General features: G+C 37.1%; 1 pseudogene; it reads left to right on the top strand.

The window, feature by feature from the left end:
• The first annotated feature begins 6,066 nt into the window (after positions 1-6,066).
• On the top strand, positions 6,067-13,247 carry LOC125371045 (annotated as a pseudogene).
• Positions 13,248-17,012: the final 3,765 nt, after the last annotated feature.

Below are 17,012 nucleotides of genomic sequence, written 5' to 3'. Positions count from 1 at the left end.
CATCAAAGGACATCAAGCCAGCCCCTAAATTTGATGTTAACACTAAACCAACGACGCAAAGTGACCTCAAATCAAAGAAAGTGCAATGCTTCAAGTGTTTGGGGTATGGACATATATCTTCCCAATGTCCAAACAAGCGAACCATGGCAATTCGAGGTGGTGAAGTGGTCTTTGAGAGTGATGAAGAATCCGAACCAGGTGAGGAGGATTACCTATACATGCCTGAGTTGGAAGAATGTGATGATGTGCAATTGGGTGAGGTTAGTAATGTACTTATAACTTTTAGAGCTCTTAATTTACAACCTATTGATGATGATGCTCAAAGGGAAAACATATTCCATACTACATGTAAAGTACAAAACCATGATGCTAATTGTAGTTTAATCATTGATGGGGGTAGTTGTACTAATGTAGCCAGTGCTATGATGGTTGATAAACTTAGACTTCCAACTATTAAGCATCCTAAGCCATACACCTTGCAATGGCTTAATGATCAAAGTGGGATTAGAGTTACTAAGCAAGTACGGATTGCATTTAGTGTAAAGAAGTATAATGATGAGGTATTATGTGATGTTGTTCCCATGCAAGCATGTCATATGTTGCTAGGTAGACCATGGTTATATGATAGATCTGTAATTCATAATGGTCGAACCAATTCTCTTGTAATGGATGGAAAACCGTATGTTTTGGCACCATTAGGTCCTAAAGAAGTTTGTGAATTACAAAAAGTTGTAAAGGACCGAATGGAAGCATATGAGAAAGAAAAAAGAAAGTGTGAGAGTGCATATGAAAAAGAAAAGGTGCACAAGCAAAAGGGGAGTTGTGTGGAAAATAATGAGGGGGGAGAGCAACGAGTGGTAAAAGGAGAGTTTAGCGAGGGTTTGCGCAAGAATGTGAGCAAAAGAACGAGTAAGGCGCAAGAAAAAGGGGAGGCAAGCGAGAAAAAAGTGAGTTTCTTAGTTAGAGAGCGAGACATGAGAAAGGCTTTGAGTGAAAATAGGCAAGTACTTGTACTTATGTACAAGGAGACTTTATTTAACACTAATAATCTTAACTCTTCTCTTCCTAGTGTGTTTGTAAGTGTTTTGCAGGAATATGACGATGTGTTTCCCGAGGAGTTACCTAGTGGGTTGCCACCACTAAGGGGGATAGAGCACCAAATTGACTTTGTGCCGGGGTCATCCATTCCAAATAGACCAGCCTATAGAGTCAATCCGGAGGAGACCAAAGAGCTGCAACGCCAAGTTGAGGAACTACTAAGTAAAGGTTATGTTAGGGAAAGTCTTAGCCCATGTGCTGTTCCTGTTTTGTTAGTCCCTAAGAAAGATGGGTCTTGGCGATGTGTATTGATTGTCGTGCAATTAACAAGATTACCATTAAATATCGTCATCCTATTCCTAGGTTAGATGATATGTTAGATGAATTGCATGGAAGTGTTATCTTTACTAAAATTGATTTGAGAAGTGGCTATCACCAAATTAGAATGAATATAGGTGATGAGTGGAAAACAGCATTCAAAACTAAATTTGGTTTGTATGAGTGGTTGGTCATGCCTTTTGGCTTAACTAACGCACCAAGTACTTTTATGAGACTAATGAACCATGTTTTGCGTGCGTATATTGGTAAATTTGTGGTAGTATACTTTGATGATATTTTGATTTATAGTAAGAGCTTTAGTGAGCATGTTGAACATGTTCGGATGGTGTTGATGGTTTTGGCGTGAGAATTCTTTATATGCTAACCTTGCTAAGTGTGATTTTTGCACAAACAAACTTGTGTTTCTTGGTTTTGTTGTTAGTAAAAATGGAATTCAGGTCGATGAAGATAAGGTAAAAGCAATTAAGGAGTGGCCAACACCAAAGAATGTTAGTGATGTGAGGAGCTTTCATGGGCTTGCAAGCTTCTATAGGAGGTTTGTCAAGGACTTCAGTACCCTGCCGCACCACTTAACGAGCTTGTAAAGAAGAACGTGAAGTTTCATTGGGGAGAACAACAAGAAAACGCATTTAATATGCTAAAGGACAAACTTACTTCATCTCCCATTCTTTCACTTCCGGATTTTTCCAAAACTTTTGAAATTGATTGTGATGCTTCTGGTGTAGGTATTGGAGCTGTTTTAATGCAAGATGGGAAACCAATAGCCTATTTTAGTGAAAAGTTGAATGGAGCTAGCTTGAAATATCCAACTTATGACAAGGAATTGTATGCTCTTGTGCGTGCACTCAATGTTTGGCAGCATTATTTGCTACCTAAGGAGTTTGTGATTCACACGGATCATGAAGCATTAAAGCACTTGAAGGGACAGAACAAGTTGAATAAGCGCCATGCTAAATGGAGTAAATTCATTGAAGCATTTCCCTATGTCATTAAGTACAAGCAAGGTAAAGAAAATGTAGTAGCCGATGCACTATCTAGAAGGTATGCTTTACTTGCTTCTCTAGAAACAAAATTGCTTGGTTTTGAGTATATCAAAGACTTGTATGTTGATGACCACGATTTTGGTTCTATTTTTCATGCTTGTGAACATGGTGCTATTGATAAATTTTACAGACATGATGGATTTTTGTTCAAAGAAAAACGTCTATGCATTCCTATGTGTTCTATGCGTGAATTGCTTGTGAGAGAATCACATGAAGGTGGTTTGATGGGACACTTTGGTGTTCAAAAGACTTTAGATGTTTTGCATGATCATTTCTATTGGCCTAAAATGAAATCTGATGTGAATAGATTATGTGCTAACTGTATTGTATGCAAGCAAGCTAAGTCTAAATCACAACCTAATGGGTTATACATGCCTTTGCCCATACCTAATTCTCCTTGGATTGACATATCTATGGATTTTGTGCTTGGATTACCTAGGTCTAAACATGGGCATGATAGTATTTTTGTTGTGGTGGATAGGTTTTCAAAGATGTCACACTTTATTGCATGTAGGAAAACCGATGATGCACAACATGTTGCTGAATTGTTCTTTAGAGAAATTGTACGTTTACATGGTATGCCTAGAACTATTGTCAGTGATAGGGACACCAAGTTTTTGAGCTATTTTTGGAAGACCTTATGGGGTAAACTGGGAACTAAATTACTTTTTTCTACTACATGTCATCCCCAAACCGATGGTCAAACTGAGGTAGTAAATAGAACTTTGTCACAATTACTTAGGACCATGGTTAAACGAAACTTGAGAACATGGGAAAATTGTTTACCGCATGTTGAATTTGCATATAATCGTAGTATGCATTCTTCTACTCAATTTTGCCCATTTGAGATTGTTTATGGCTTTATTCCTTTGAGTCCTTTAGATTTGATTGCTTTACCTTTGAGTGAACAAGTGAATTTAGATGGTGCAAAGAAGGCTGAATTTGTGTTGAAGTTGCATGAGCAAGTGCGTGCAAATTTGGAAAGACGCAATGAACAAATCACCAAACAACGCAATAAGGGCCGCAAAAGGATGGTATTTGAAGTTGGTGATTGGGTTTGGGTGCACTTCAGGAAGGAAAGGTTTCCCAATCAAAGAAAATCAAAGTTGATGCCACGTGGTGATGGTCCATTTGAAGCGTTGATTCGAGGTCGAATCCTTTCAAAGAGGGGGGGAATGATGCAACCAAAGATGCATCTAAGTCAACTAGCATGGATCCACTAGCCTATGGAGGACCGATGACACGAGCAAGGAGTAAAAGGTTCAAGCAAGCCTTAAATTCTTACTTGGAGCATGTTTTGAAGATGACTAATGATGGTGCTTTTAATGAAGATAACAACGCCTTGAAGATAGTGACATTAATTGCTATTAATGAAGCTTAAACTTCTGGTCATGGAACAAGGTCAAGGTCAAAGATCGGGGGATCAAAGTCAATGTGCTTTCCTAGGGTTTCTAGAAGCATTGGGCCGCACATTAGGGTTTCTAGAAGCATTGGGCCGCACCCTAAGCATTGGGCCACACATTAGGGTTTCTAGAAGCATTGGAGGTCTCACCTAACCCTAGGGCAGCCACCACTTATGCTTAGAGAAGGAGGCAGCCGCACATTAGAAGTCTTTTAGGGTTTGATTCTTTATTGCTTATCTCTTAGTCCTTTTTAGGGTTAGAATCATTTCAAAACTCTATAAATAGAGCTATGTATTTCGGCTAAAGGACATAAGATCAATATACATTTCTGAATGAAGTTTAATTTGAGTTGTTAACTCTTATTCCTTAAGGTGTTCCTTATTGAATTTCTTGAGATTAAATTAACTTGTTTGATTTAGTTTCACATCTACATGTTTGATCAATCAATTAACTTTTTATTAGTTTCTTGAGTTGTTTGAACATTCTTCATCTATTTATAACTAAAGGGCTTAGTAGTTCTATTGCTAAGTTTGTTAGTTCCATAATCAATTGCAAACTTTCAAGTTAGATCTTGGGGCGACAAATTCGAACTTATTGGTAAGGGTGCTTGATATGGAATGGCCAAGCTTAAAGATGGACTTGATGGAGAGGACAACAAGAAAACCAAAGATAAAGCTAAGGATCCATTGAGCATGCTACAAGGCCCAATTACAAGGTCAAGGTCCAAGAAGCTACAAGAAGCCTTAATTGGCTATATGCAAGATCGGGCTAGTCAAGGAAGCCCAATTGGTCATGCTAGGATAGGCCCAAGTAAAGACACATCTGAATGGGCTTTATTTAATGTTTTGCAAGTCCAAATACATGAAGACTAATGTGGGCTAATATTTGGGCTGAAATCTCTTCTTTAAGTTCAGAACAATGTTATTGCCTATTTTTCTTATGTGGCAGCTAGGGTTAATAGTTTTACTAGGGTTTATTATGTTAGGTGGCTATAAAAACGCCCCTTAAGTTGTGTTTTGAAAAAAACAGAATTCGAATTTTGATAAATTATAGTAGTTGTTTCCTTTGCATATTTGCTTGAATTCTTGAATTCTTGAATTCTTGTTGAATGCATAAACCACTTATCAAGGAATTGATCTATCCTTGTGGCGTGTTAAGGGTTAGGGTTTAAAGAACTTAGTTTTCTTTAGGTTCTGATCTTGATCAACCATACCTTGCAATCTGATTTAAGCGGTTCTTGGGTTTTGAAACTCAATTTGTTCTTGGGTTTCTAAGATAGTAATTCACGGGTTCATAATCATTAGGGTTCGTGGTTCTAATCCTTGGAGGTTCTTAACATTTGGTATCAGAGCTTTGGCTCTTAAATCAGGTTATTTATCCCTTTTCTTTGAGTTATTGTTTATTTTCCTTGAGTTCTTGATATTGTTCTTGAAGTATTCTTGGTATTCTTGAGATCTACATTGTTTAGTTCTTGATTCTTGTAGTTTTTGATTCTGATTCAAAAAAAAAAAAAAAAAACAAAACAAGAAAAGAAAAATATCAGATCCGAATTAGCAAAAAAAAAAACAAAAGAAAGGAATAGATCTGATTGGTTTGATTGTCTTTGTTAGTGGAAGAAACGTATTTGGTATTGAAATCATTGTTCTTGGGGTGATTACATAGATATTAGGGTTGTTAAAAGGTTTAGGGAGATTTTCACAATCCTACATAAATAAGGATTTGGTGGCTGTTTGGGAAGATTCAAAGGGACATTAAATTCCAATGACCTGAGCCCTATACATACCATCTTATTTGAATTGATTCAGCTCTAAATTCGTTTTTGTCCTTCATTTATTCTCCTCTTTGTGTGTCTTTTGAGTTTGGGCAGATTTGACACATTTAAAGCATAAAGAGGTAACCTTCTTTCTTGATCAACCTTCTTTGTGATTTTTGCTTCCTAAATCCATTCCTTCTTTTCCTATTTCAAGCTGAATCGTATCTTTCTTGTTTCTTACATCTAGATTGTTTCTTCATATGTCATTTGCATCCGTTTGAAGTTTTCGCTTGTTTGCAGTCCTAATTTTATTGAAAGCGTGACTAATTGTTTAATTTTCTTGACTTTTGCGTTTTTGCCTCAACTAAGCTTTTTAGATCATAATTCTTGGTGCATTACAAGCATAGTGAAATAACTTGATGTGTGGTTATTGATTCACATAAGAATCCTTGAAAACAAGCTGAGTGGTGTGAGTTTTCAGCCTTGTGTGATCATTCTTGATTGTGCGAAACACGAGTGACCATCCCCATTAATTGAGAGTAAACACGTGAGGGAGTGTTGGTGAGGTCCTTAATTTCCTTCGATTTATTTTTTTTCTTTATTGCATACTAACTCTTATTGCAGCATGTCAAGTGGTTCTAGTGGAGGTAATAATATGCCAACTACCGGTATACCCATAGCACAAATGCATGAAAATGAGAGGGTGCAACGAAGCATAAGAAATATGAATGAGCAAATGGAGAGGTTGCAACTTGACATGGCAGCCCAACGAAGGGAAATGGCAACCAATCAACAAGCCATTATGGACCAAATTAATGCACTTGCCCGAGGTCTGGGAAATAGGATTGATGAAGGAGGGAATGTGCAAGGTAATCATGGGCAGCCAATTGGGGTGAATGAGGATGACTTTGATGAGGGTTTTGAGGAGTATGATAATGCAGCCTATGGTGGGGTTGGTAGAGGCCTGGGTAGAGGAGCTAGGAGATACCAAAATCTTGGTAGAGGTAGTAGAGGACACTTTGGTGGTGAGTTTGGTGGTTATGGGAACTATGATGATGTTGATAGGAACTTAGGTAGTATCAAACTTAGTATTCCTACCTTCTTGGGAAAAACTGATCCGGAGGCATATTTGGAGTGGGAAAAGCGAGTTGACCTTATCTTTGATTGTCATAACTTTTCAGAGGAGAAAAAGGTGAAATTGGTGGTTACCCAATTTAGTGACTATGCTATAGTTTGGTGGGATCAGTTGGTGGTTAGTAGGAGGAGGAACATGGAAGAGCCTATTGGTAGTTGGATTGCACTCAAAACTATCATGAGAAGGCGTTTTGTACCCAGACATTACCATAGGGAGTTACATCAAAGACTCCAATCTTTAAGGCAAGGTACAAGGAGTGTTGAGGATTTTTATAAGGAGATGGAAATGCTCATGACTAGGGCTGATTTGGATGAGGATAGAGAAGCTACCATGGCACGATTCATTGGTGGGCTTAATAAGGAGATTGCTGATAGGGTAGAGTTGCAACATTATGTGGAGCTTGAGGAGTTAGTTCACCTTGCAATTAAGGTGGAAAAGCAACTAAAACCTAGAGGGACAGCAAGGTTTGAATATAAGGGCACTTCGAGTGGGAGGCCACATTGGTCTAATTCTTGGAAAGGAGGTAAGAAAGGTGATGATAAGCTTATTCCCAATGACAACAAAGGGAAAAGCATTTCAGGCAATAAAGACACATCTAAACCCGAAATTAACAAAGAAAAGAATAGAGACATCAAGTGTTTCAAATGCTTGGGGCGTGGCCATATTGCTTCACAATGTCCAAACAAGCGGGCAATGGTGGCTAGAGACCATGGGGAGATTGAAACAGCAAGTGAAGAGAGTGATAATGATGATGAGATATCACAATTGGAAGACGGCAGCGATGATTGCAATGAGGGTCCTATGGGAGGTGAGCTCTTGGTGGCTAGGCGCGCACTAAGTGTTCAAATGAAGGAAGATGATACCTTGGAGCAGCAAAGAGACAACATTTTCCACACAAGATGCCATGTACAAGGTAAGACTTGTCTTGTTATTATTGATGGTGGTAGTTGTACAAATGTTGCTAGCACTTTAATGGTTGAAAAATTGGGTTTAAATCTAATTCCACATCCTAGACCTTATAAATTGTTATGGTTAAATAATTGTGGTGAGATCAAAGTGAATAAGCAAGTTGTTGTACCTTTCACAATTGGTAGATATTCGGATGAGGCGCTATGTGATGTAGTGCCAATGCATGCTGGCCATATCTTGTTAGGTAGGCCATGGGAATTTGATACGAGGGCCTTCCATGATGGCTTTCTAAATAGGTACTCATTTGTGAAGGATGGGAGAAAAGTTACTTTGACACCTCTTTCTCCTAAGGAAGTGTATGATGACCAATGTAAGTTGGAAAGAGAGAGGCGTGAGGCTGAAAATAACAAAAAGGAACATGAAAACCCAAAGGGTGAGATTCAGCCTAAAGAGAAAACAAAGGCAAAGGGTAGTTTTTTGGCTAGGGAAAGTGAAGTTAGGCATGCATTTCATTCAAGTCGGATGTTATTTGTTGTTACTTATAAAGATGTATATTTGAACACTACTGAACTTGATCTTTCCTTGCCGAGTGTGTTTGCTAATCTTTTGCAGGAATTTGCTGATGTCTTTCCCGAGGAAATGCCAAGTGGATTACCTCCTCAAAGAGGGATAGAACATCAAATAGACTTCATACCCGGGGCTTCCATACCAAATAGACCAGCCTATAGAAGTAATCCAAAGGAGACAAAGGAGCTTCAAAGGCAAGTGGAAGAACTGATGTCAAAGGGGTATGTGCGTGAGAGCTTAAGTCCTTGTGCGGTTCCAGTGATTTTGGTTCCAAAGAAGGATGGCACATGGAGAATGTGTGTGGACTGCCGTGAAATCAATAAAATAACGGTGAAAGTATCGCCATCCCATTCCTAGGTTAGATGATATGCTTGATGAGTTGCATGGTGCATGTTTGTTTACTAAGATTGATTTGCGTTCAAGTTATTATCAAATTTGCATGAAAACTGGTGATGAGTGGAAAACGGCTTTTAAGACTAAATATGGTCTATATGAGTGGTTAGTTATGCCGTTTGGGCTTACAAATGCACCTAGTACTTTTATGAGGTTGATGAACCATGTCTTGCATGGAGTGTCTTGGTAAATTTGTGGTTGTGTATTTTGATGATATCTTAGTTTATTCCAAGTCCATTGATGATCATGTCATGCATGTGCGTAGGGTTCTAGACATTCTTAGGGTAGAAAAATTGTATGCCAATTTGAAAAAGTGTGCTTTTTGCATGGATAAAGTTAATTTCCTTGGTTTTGTTATTAGTTCAAAGGGGCTCGAGGTTGATGTGGAGAAAGTGAAAGCAATTAGGGAGTGGCCAACACCTAAAAACATTAGCCAAGTTAGGAGTTTTCATGGCTTGGCTAGTTTCTATAGGAGGTTCATTAAGGACTTTAGTAGTATAGCTGCACCTTTGAATGAAATTGTCAAGAAAAATGTTGGGTTTACTTGGGGTGATGCACAAGAACATGCTTTTAATATGCTTAAAGATAAGTTGTGTGCTGCTCCTTTGTTGGTTTTACCTAACTTTGACAAAACCTTTGAGATTGAGTGTGATGCTAGTGGCATTGGGATTGGGGCTGTTTTGATGCAAGAAGGCAGACCTATATGCTATTTTAGTGAAAAACTAAATGGAGCAGCCCTTGATTACCCAACCTATGACAAAGAACTCTATGCTTTGGTTCGGGCCTTGCAAACATGGCAACACTATTTATGGCCCAAAGAATTTGTCATCCACACGGATCATGAGAGTTTGAAGCATCTCAAGGGGCAAGACAAACTGAACCGAAGACATGCTAAGTGGATGGAGTTCATTGAGACATTCCCATATGTGATCAAATACAAGAAAGGTAAGGAGAATGTGGTTGCTGATGCACTATCTCGAAGGTATGCTTTACTTACTACTCTTGATTCTAAATTCTTTGGGCTTCGAGTTCATAAAAGAGTTGTATGTAAGTGATAATGATTTCAGTGGCATGTTTACAACTTGTGCTAATGGGGCTGTTTCTGCTGATTTTTATGTGTTTGAGGGATTTCTTTTCAAGAAAAATCGCCTTTGTATTCCTAATTGTTCTTTGCTGGGCTGTATTGGTTAGGGAAGCACATGGGGGCGGTTTAATGGGTCATTTTGGGGTGCAAAAGACTTATGATATTCTGATTGAGCATTTTTATTGGCCATGCATGAAACGTGATGTGCATAGAATTTGTGGTCAATGCATTGTGTGTTTGAAAGCTAAGTCCAAACTGCAACCCCATGGGTTATATACACCTTTACCTATTCCTGATGTTCCTTGGACAGATTTGTCTATGGACTTTGTGCTTGGTTTGCCGAGATCTAGGAAAGGTAGAGATAGTATATTTGTTGTTGTGGATAGGTTTAGTAAAATGGCTCACTTTATCCCTTGCCATAAAAGTGATGATGCTGTCCATATTGCTGATTTGTTTCTTAGAGAAGTTGTGCGTTTGCATGGAGTACCTAAGACCATTGTTAGTGATAGAGATGTTAAATTTCTAAGTCACTTTTGGCGTGTGCTATGGGGTAAGTTAGGAACTAAATTGCTTTATTCTACTACTTGCCATCCACAGACAGATGGACAAACTGAAGTTGTGAATAGGACTTTGATTCAATTGCTTCGTGCTTTGATTTCTAGGAATTTAAAATCTTGGGAGGATTTGTTGCCATATGTTGAATTTGCATATAATAGAGCTGTTCATAGCACTACACACACTTCACCATTTGAAATTGTATATGGTTTTAATCCTTTAACTCCTATTGATTTGATTCCTTTGCCTCTTAACAAGCTTGTTAGTGTTGAAGGTTCTTCTAAGGCAGATTTGGTTAAAAAGCTACACAAACAAGTTAAAGAGAGAATTGAGAAGCAAAATGCAAAAGTGGCCGAGAGGGTTAATAAAGGACGAATTCCAATGGTATTCCAACCTGGAGATTGGGTTTGGGTGCATTTTCGCAAAGAAAGGTTCCCAAATCAAAGAAAGTCTAAACTAAGTCCGAGGGGTGATGGTCCATTTCAAGTCCTTGAGAGGATCAATGACAATGCCTACAAGATTGATTTGAAAGGTGAGTATAATGTGAGTGGTACATTTAATGTAGCTGATTTGAGTCCTTTTGATGTAGGTGATGAACTTGATTCGAGGACGAATCATCCTAAAGAAGGAGGGAATGATATGGACATGGCCAAGCTTAAAGATGGACTTGATGGAGAGGACAACAAGAAAACCAAAGATAAAGCTAAGGATCCATTGAGCATGCTACAAGGCCCAATTACAAGGTCAAGGTCCAAGAAGCTACAAGAAGCCTTAATTGGCTATATGCAAGATCGGGCTAGTCAAGGAAGCCCAATTGGTCATGCTAGGATAGGCCCAAGTAAAGACACATCTGAATGGGCTTTATTTAATGTTTTGCAAGTCCAAATACATGAAGACTAATGTGGGCTAATATTTGGGCTGAAATCTCTTCTTTAAGTTCAGAACAATGTTATTGCCTATTTTTCTTATGTGGCAGCTAGGGTTAATAGTTTTACTAGGGTTTATTATGTTAGGTGGCTATAAAAACGCCCCTTAAGTTGTGTTTTGAAAAAAACAGAATTCGAATTTTGATAAATTATAGTAGTTGTTTCCTTTGCATATTTGCTTGAATTCTTGAATTCTTGAATTCTTGTTGAATGCATAAACCACTTATCAAGGAATTGATCTATCCTTGTGGCGTGTTAAGGGTTAGGGTTTAAAGAACTTAGTTTTCTTTAGGTTCTGATCTTGATCAACCATACCTTGCAATCTGATTTAAGCGGTTCTTGGGTTTTGAAACTCAATTTGTTCTTGGGTTTCTAAGATAGTAATTCACGGGTTCATAATCATTAGGGTTCGTGGTTCTAATCCTTGGAGGTTCTTAACATTCTCTTAAATAGGGAGAGCGTTTATCAGTTTGATTTTCTCACCATTACTTATCTTGGTGTTTGAACGTATCCGGTTCGAGTTCGTATCATATAAGGAATTCATTATACACACCGACCATGAGTCTTTGAAATATCTCAAAGGACAACGGAAGCTAAGCCGTAGGCATGCTAAATGGGTGGAATTTATTGAATCCTTTCCATACATCATCAAGTACAAACAAGGTAAAGAGAATGTTGTTGCCGATGCTCTATCTAGAAGGTATGCTCTAATTTCTACACTTGATGCAAAATTATTGGGTTTTGAGTTCATTAAGGAATTATATAATTCAGACCATGATTTTGCTAATGTATATGGGGCATGTGAGAGAGGGGGGTTTGACAAGTTCTATAGACATGATGGTTTTCTTTTTAAAGAAAATAAGTTATGCGTGCCTCAATCTTCTTTAAGAGAGTTGCTTGTGAGGGAGGCACATGGTGGGGGTTTGATGGGGCACTTTGGTGTGAGAAAAACTTTAGATGTTTTAGAAAATCATTTCTTTTGGCCACAAATGAAAAGAGATGTTCAAAAAATATGTGAGAGATGCATCACTTGTAAACAAGCTAAATCTAAAGTGATGCCTCATGGGTTGTATACTCCACTTCCCATACCTAATGCACCTTGGGTAGACATTTCTATGGACTTTGTTCTAGGATTACCTAGGTCAAGGGGAGGGAAAGATTCTATTTTTGTTGTTGTTGACAGGTTTAGCAAAATGGCACATTTCATTCCATGCCACAAGACAGATGATGCAACTCATATTGCGGGGTTGTTCTTCAAAGAAATTGTAAGATTGCATGGGGTTCCAAGGACAATTGTCGTTGATAGAGATGTCAAGTTCCTTAGCCACTTTTGGAAGACACTTTGGAGCAAGATGGGAACAAAGCTTCTATTCTCAACAACTTGTCATCCACAAACGGATGGACAAACGGAGGTGGTTAATAGGACTCTCTCACAACTATTGAGGGCAATAATTCAAAGAAATTTGAAGAATTGGGAAGAATGTTTGCCACATGTTGAGTTTGCATACAATAGGAGTATTCATGGTACAACAAATTGTTCACCTTTTGAGATTGTATATGGGCTCAATCCATTAACTCCAATGGATTTATTGCCATTACCCATTGATAAGGCTAATTTTGAAGGCAAGCAAAAAGCTGAATTTGTTAAAAGCTTACATGAGAATGTGCGTACTCAAATAGAGAAAAGAAATCAACAATATCAAAAGCAACACAACAAAGGGAGAAAGAAAGTTGTATTTGAACCGGGTGACTGGGTTTGGGTACATTTGAGAAAGGAAAGATTTCCAAGCTAAAGGAAGTCTAAATTAATGCCAAGAGGGGATGGGCCATTCCAAGTCCTTGAAAGAATTAATGACAATGCCTATAAGATAGATTTGCCAAGTGAGTATGGCAATGTGAGTGCTTCTTTTAATGTTGCTGATCTTTCTTTATTTGATGTAGGTGATGAAGTTGACAATGAGGCTGATTCGAGGACGAATCCTTATGAGGAGAGAGGGAATGATGCAATAAAGACAAGAATTACAAATGATCCTTTAAGCTTTCAAGGAGGTCCAATGACAAGATCCAAGTCCAAAAGTATGCAAGAAGCTTTGTTGGGCTTAATTAAAGACATTTGGAGTGTTCAAACACAACAAGGCTCAGTCCAAGATTTAGGATTGCAAAAAGGATCCAAAATCATCAATTTAGTGCAATAAGTTTGGGCTGAACTCATAGGTCCAATAAGATTCATTTGAAGCCTTTTTTTTATTTTCATTTTATTAGGTTTTTTTTCCTAAGTTATGGTGTGATTAGTTGTCTTTTAGAGTTACAAAATAGATGCACATAATTAGTCATAATTTGGAGTTACAAAATGGATGCACATAATTAGTTGTCATTTGGGAGTTACAAAATGAGTGACATCAATGTAAAAACAGCCACTTTTAATTAGTTTTAAGGGGAATTAAAGGGGGAAACGTGGGGAAGCTCAAAAGACATCCATTTAGGTTTCTTTGTCTTGTTTTGGCTATAAATATCAAAGCCAAATTCATTTGTAGAGATAGAATTTTTGAATGATAATCTTTGTTTGCTCTTTGTGAGTGTTTTTGCTTAAGTTCTTGCATGAACTTTGAACTTATCAAACTATTTTTAGTTTGTGGCGTTCTCTAACCAAAATCTTGTGTTTGATTCTTAACTTATCAAATCATACTTGGTTTGTGGCGTTTGGAGTTGAATTCAAGTGCTAGTTTCATTGTTGGAACTAGTTTTTGTCCTAACTTCACTTGAGGAGATCCTTGGGTTTTGGAATCATCTTGATTGGAGGGTGTTTTCTTGCATTCCATATGTATCATAACTCATTAGTTATTGGGGTGTGTGGTTGCTAAGATGATGATTTCCTATCAGTAGTTGTCATCAGAATCATCTGAGTCACTATCTCTATAGCTTCGACGCCTTCTTCTTGGTGGGTTGGGCCTGCTAGTTGGACAAGGCCTAGAAGGCCTTAAAGGTGTCATTTGGGCCAAAAGCTGTGAGGCTGGGAGAAGAGATTCTTCTAGTTGTGACCATGGTTCCTGAAAGGCTGGATTCATTGACATTGAAGACGTAGCTCCAGATTGTTGTCTAGCTGGAGATAACTGTATTGAAGAAGTAGAAGTGAACAACCGTCTTTGATTCGAGGATTGTCTTTGCATGTTTAATGACAAGTGGCATCTGATATGAATCAAGGCTGCCATGAGATTCCATTGAAAAGGCATGCACCAAAAGGCCCAAAATGGAAATGCAACTCATGCATGAAAACAAGAATCCAACCTTATAATGAAGCATTCGGTCCATTTTAAGAATAAAAGCCATTCAGCTATGATTAGGCCTTTGGGCTTAATTCATTTTTATATGGGTTCTTATCTTTTGGGTTTTAGCTTAAGTAATTGTTTTAGTTTATTTTTATTTAATTAAGGATTATTTTATTAGGTGTGAGTTATATGTGTGTTGTGTTGAGTTACAAATGAGTGCACATGTTTAGTTGTCATTTGGGAGTTACAAAATGAGGGCCATCAATGTAAAAAACAGCCATTTTTAATGAGTTTTAAGGGGAATTAAAGGGAAAACGTGGGAAAGCTTAAAAGACATCTATTTAGGTTTCTTTGTCTTGTTTTGGCTATAAATATCAAAGCCAAATTCATTTGTAAAGAATAGAATTTTGAATGATAATCTTTGTTTGCTCTTTGTGAGTGTTTTTGCTTAAGTTCTTGCATGAACTTTGAACTTATCAAACTATTTTTAGTTTGTGGCGTTCTCTAACCAAAATCTTGTGTTTGATTCTTAACTTATCAAATCATACTTGGTTTGTGGCGTTTGGAGTTGAATTCAAGTGCTAGTTTCATTGTTGGAACTAGTTTTTTTCCTAACTTCACTTGAGGAGATCCTTGGGTTTTGGAATCATCTTGATTTGAGGGTGTTTTCTTGCATTCCATATGTATCATAACTCATTAGTTATTGGGGTGTGTGGTTGCTAAGATGATGATTTCCTATCATTTGGTATCAGAGCTTGCTTCAAGTTGAGGTTTGCTTATATTTGTGTTTTTTGTGTTATTAAAGTTTCTCATCTTCTCTACGTTTTTTTTTTTTTTTTTAGTGTCGAATTCTTCTTTTTCAATTTTTCCTTCTAAGTACTCTCTGTTTTAAATTTACACCTTTATGTTCACTAAATAAATGTTTGTTTTCCCTTCTTGTTAATCTCTTTATGTAGTTTTTTTTCCTTCAAATTTCGTATCATATCTTTTATTATTTCCTTCAAACTTCTTTGTGGTTCTTTATTTTATCTTTATTTCATCCATAGACACAAAAAAAAAAGAATGTTTCATGAAGCTGAGTTCATTAGACAATGTCGAAATCTTCGTTATCAATCTTATGATAAGATGTGGGGTCAAAGAAATGATCGTTATGAAAACTGTAGACAAATTTTTTATTCTTCTAAATCTAAACCTAAGAGGTTAGATAGACAACTAAGTCAAGCTTTTGTTGATGAATTGTCCAAGGAGAACAAATCTTTAAGAATCGGTCTTGAAGCATTTAAGCATGAGCTTGAAGAGTTCAAGATATTGACTAATAGCTTTCTTAAGCATCTTAAAGATAAAGCCGATTCTAAACCATCATTAAAGACTAACATCGATGATGTAAAGGAGGTAAATTGCTCTACTGAAGTCAAGGTAGATTTTGAAGACTATTCTAAACCATCATTAAAGACTAACATCGATGATGTAAAGGAGGTAAATTGCTCTACTGAAGTCAATGTAGATTTTGAAGACTTGATAAATGGAGATGGCAAGAAAGACAATGACTTGCTACCTTTGAATGAATTCAATAATGAAGAGTTTGTCACTGATGGAGTAGCAATGGTTCAGTTAGCGAAGGATGAAAGAGGTCTATTTGATGAAATTGAGCCTTTTGAGCATGTTGAATTTATTGGTACTAAAAATATTATTTGTTCTAAAGTTCCTCTAATCAATATTGCAAAGGAATTGCAGGTTGATGATGGCATTCTATTACCATTTGATATTATATGTTTATTTCTTTCGCAATATTTAGGCAAAATTCGAGGACGAATTTTCTTCCAAGAAAGGGGGAATGATATGAATCAAGGCTGCCATGAGATTCCATTGAAAAGGCATGCACCAAAAGGCCCAAAATGGAAATGCAACTCATGCATGAAAACAAGAATCCAACCTTATAATGAAGCATTCGGTCCATTTTAAGAATAAAAGCCATTCAGCTATGATTAGGCCTTTGGGCTTAATTCATATTTATATGGGTTCTTATCTTTTGGGTTTTAGCTTAAGTAATTGTTTTAGTTTATTTTTATTTAATTAAGGATTATTTTATTAGGTGTGAGTTATATGTGTGTTGTGTTGAGTTACAAATGAGTGCACATGTTTAGTTGTCATTTGGGAGTTACAAAATGAGGGCCATCAATGTAAAAAACAGCCATTTTTAATGAGTTTTAAGGGGAATTAAAGGGAAAACGTGGGAAAGCTTAAAAGACATCTATTTAGGTTTCTTTGTCTTGTTTTGGCTATAAATATCAAAGCCAAATTCATTTGTAAAGAATAGAATTTTGAATGATAATCTTTGTTTGCTCTTTGTGAGTGTTTTTGCTTAAGTTCTTGCATGAACTTTGAACTTATCAAACTATTTTTAGTTTGTGGCGTTCTCTAACCAAAATCTTGTGTTTGATTCTTAACTTATCAAATCATACTTGGTTTGTGGCGTTTGGAGTTGAATTCAAGTGCTAGTTTCATTGTTGGAACTAGTTTTTTTTTCTAACTTCACTTGAGGAGATCCTTGGGTTTTGGAATCATCTTGATTTGAGGGTGTTTTCTTGCATTCCATATGTA

This window comes from Ricinus communis, chromosome 9 (genome assembly GCF_019578655.1).
Source record: "Ricinus communis isolate WT05 ecotype wild-type chromosome 9, ASM1957865v1, whole genome shotgun sequence".
Classification (NCBI taxonomy): domain Eukaryota; kingdom Viridiplantae; phylum Streptophyta; class Magnoliopsida; order Malpighiales; family Euphorbiaceae; genus Ricinus; species Ricinus communis.
Note: the sequence above shows the minus strand (reverse complement) of the source record. Positions and strands in the feature narration are given on the sequence as shown.